Source organism: Olea europaea, unplaced genomic scaffold (genome assembly GCF_002742605.1).
Source record: "Olea europaea var. sylvestris unplaced genomic scaffold, O_europaea_v1 scaffold2163, whole genome shotgun sequence".
In the NCBI taxonomy this organism is placed as follows: domain Eukaryota; kingdom Viridiplantae; phylum Streptophyta; class Magnoliopsida; order Lamiales; family Oleaceae; genus Olea; species Olea europaea.
In genome coordinates this window covers 103750-107284 of record NW_019239620.1, presented here as the reverse complement: position 1 = coordinate 107284, position 3535 = coordinate 103750, and the positions used below count along the sequence as shown (strand labels likewise).

The 3535-nt window shown below is 33.9% G+C and overlaps 1 pseudogene; it reads left to right on the top strand.

Annotated features, from left to right (window-relative positions):
• The first annotated feature begins 1086 nt into the window (after positions 1–1086).
• Positions 1087–3416, top strand: LOC111380544 (annotated as a pseudogene).
• The last annotated feature ends 119 nt before the right edge of the window (positions 3417–3535 follow it).

Here is a 3535-nt window from a genome sequence, read left to right as displayed (position 1 = left end):
ACGTTTTAGGGATTTACTTAATGGTTGCTATTAAATTTATCTTTCATATACAATTTAAATTTATCTTCAACAATTAATTAGTTGTCGCTGTTGCTGTTAAATTTTGATTTCAGGATTGTGAGTTGTGACGGTGAAATTCTCAAAGTGCCGCATTGTGTCATTTCATAACTTTTGCTCAATTCATATTTTTCAGGTAAGCAATGACTTGCCCCTACTTATTTATAAACTATTAAACATATAGAAAATGTTCGAAGCCTTATCGGCTTATATATTGCATTGTAGCGTTGCAATCTTATCGAATTATATTGACTTTTGTTAGATTTAATCGTAGGATCAATTGTTTGAGAGTAGACAATTTTATTTTCTTGTTTTTCTTTTGTAGTTGAGTTAAGTTAACAGTTGGTACCATAATAAGCATATATTTTGCATGCATAATTTATTTTTTTCTGTTTTTGGTGGGGGAGGGGGCCTAATTTTTTAACTTCGCCTCAAGGCCCCAAAACACGGGACCGGCACTGTCCCATGGCACTAGTTGATCTTGTGTAATTCGCAAGTGCAATTGATAGAGCAATAGAAGCAAGGGTTTCACACCAATTGATCTTTTATTGCAGTGATTTCTACTGAATTTCTCATCCCAAGGTTAGTATCACCAATTGATCTTTTATTGCAGTTATTTCTACTCAAAATTGTTTCTTAATGGCAATCTTCCTCTAGCAACAGAGATTTTCTCAATAATATATCTTGAATTTTTATGCGAATGTTCATGAAAAAACTAAAATTTATTACTGTATTCGATTCTTTCAACACTCTGTAAGTATTTTTGCTTCGTCACCTCACCCTACAGGGAATCGGAGAAGGTTGGAGGACGTAGGGGGGCAAGGACATGCAATGGGGGCAAGGGATGAGAAAGTGAATCAGGCGAGGCTATGAGTAAGATAGGGCTGGGGGATATGGGAGAGAGTTGAGAAAAGAGGAAACGAGAGGAGTGGATTGTGAATAATTTGCTAACTTTTTTACTTTTACTTATTTTTCAAAAAATGATCTTCTCTAAAACAAACAAATTTATTTATAAAATTGAGTTCCTTAATTTTAATTTATGTTAAGAAGATATTTGAACATCTATTTACTTTTAATATTTGTCACTCTGTTGGTCATTATTACTAAAAGTTAACGTCTCAATTCTACTTGGACATCAAAATTTGATGGCAATCAACCATTTCTTAGGTTTCTACGTATATGTCACCCAATCAAGTTTTGAAGAGACTATATGCTACCTAATTATGATGTGCTAGGTATTTTTAACATCGACATGTGAAAAATGTTAGCAGATTTAGTTTAACAAAAGATCTAATAGATTTAAGTTTTATTGATAGGGCAACGGGAGTTGACAAGAGGCTAAGGGTTTCGCTGGGCACATTTTGTGTTGCAGTGATTTCTACTCAACTTCTTCATCTCCTAACTTGGAAGGTTAGTATCAGATTATATGTATAAAAATGTGCTTTATATGTTTATTTTGTACTTGATTTGATTGTTATTAGTGATTTATTTTCAACAAAAATAGCCATTCTCATCTTCTAGCTCCGTAGAATTTATTTTTCCCCCCAAAATTGTTGTTTCTTGATGGTAATCTTCCTTATGCTACAACGATTTTCTCGAAAATATCGCTCTTGAATTTTTGATGGGGTTGGTTGTACGTGGTTTTCTCCTTGCCTTTGTAACCACCTGGCCTCAAGTGTAATAGGAGAACTCAATAACTCAACGTACAATACTCAACATATACATGAAAATGACAAACTCAGAACCATATGTATAAAATGGTGCACCTCGAGTCTTCTTCTCCTCCTCGTCCTTCTTCTTCTTCTTCGTTGTAAAATTCTAATTGATTCTATAATATCTAAAAACCGAAAGTCATTTCTTCTCTTTTTTCTTCCCCTAGTTTTTGTTGTGAAAGTAGTTTCCCATCTTCAATGAACAATTTTCTTGGGTTTTTTATTCGTGGCAGTTATTGAGGCTCCTCGCACTTGGAGAAAGATAAAAGTATGATTTATACAGCAATTAATATGTTTTATCTGACAGCGAAGAGCTACAGAACTCACCCTCTAGGAGGGATGGGATAGATGAAGTTACAGAAACGACACTTCGAATCTATGGTTGTGATCTCATTCAAGAGAGCGGTATTTTGCTCAAATTGTATCTTTATTTATTTTAATTTCCTTACGGTCTTCTTATTTGTTGCAGTGTATGCTATACTCAACTTGGTTCTAATGTATGAAGACTGGAAAATGATGTCATTTGTTCTTTTTTCATGAGAAAAATGAGTAATAAAATTATAGTTTAATTGCATTGTTATTTCCTTAATTGAACTTTTCAAAGACCTCGAGCTGTGATGGCCATTGGTAAGGTCTTATTCCATCGTTTCTACTACAAGAAGTCATTTGCCAGATTCAACGTGAAGGTTCATTTGCCAGATTCAACGTGAAGGTTCATTTGCCAGATTCAACGTGAAGGTTCATTTGCCAGATTCAACGTGAAGGTTCATTTGCCAGATTCAACGTGAAGGTTCATTTGCCAGATTCAACGTGAAGGTTCATTTGCCAGATTCAACGTGAAGGTTCCTTTTTTTCCTATTAATACTCCCCAATTTTACAATAGTTTAGTTGCATTTTACAATTTCATTAGCTTTATTCTCTTCTGACATAGAACTAGACTTGGTTTGCACACAGAGGGCTGCTGCGAGTTGTGTATGGCTTGCTTCCAAACTCGAAGAAAGTCCTAGGAAAGCAAGGCAAGTCCTCATTGTTTTTTACAGGATGGAATGTCGGAGGGAAAACTTACCCATAGAACATCTGGACACATATTCTAAGGTTGGATATCAATTTTAATCTTGTGTTCTAGTGAAGTTTTGTAAGGTTGGATATTGACTTTAATATTGCATTTTTTGTCATTGCTATTGATTTTGTAGTTTATTATATAACTATTATTCTGTAATTTGTTGAAATCATAGGTTGTCTTGTCTTATATTTCATACTATGGGGTTGTGCAAAGCAGGTGTAGGAACTTGATTATTTTCTTTAAACCCTGAAGTTTATGAAAGGACAGAAACACCCCTTATTTTTCAAGTATTTTCGAAACATCCCCCTTAGCATTAATTTCCCACTTTGCCCTTCTATCTTTTTTTTTTTTTTATCTTATCTTATGTATATAATTATATCTGCTTTCTTATTTAATCTTAGTCATATATTTTGTGAATATTGATTTATGTTTGACAATAGAAATATGTGGATCTGAAAGCAAATTTGATCATAATAGAGAGGTATCTTTTAAAAGAAATGGGTTTCATTTGCCATGTTGAGCATCCTCGTAAGTTTATATCGAGTTATCTTGCTACTCTTGGAACTCCTCCAGAACTGAGATAAGAAGCTTGGAATCTTGCATATGATAGGTAAATTTTCGGAGCTAGGAAAAAATTATTCACGCAAGCACGTATACTGCACTGAGATTTCTGTGAATAATGCTTTTAGCATGAATTATAGTT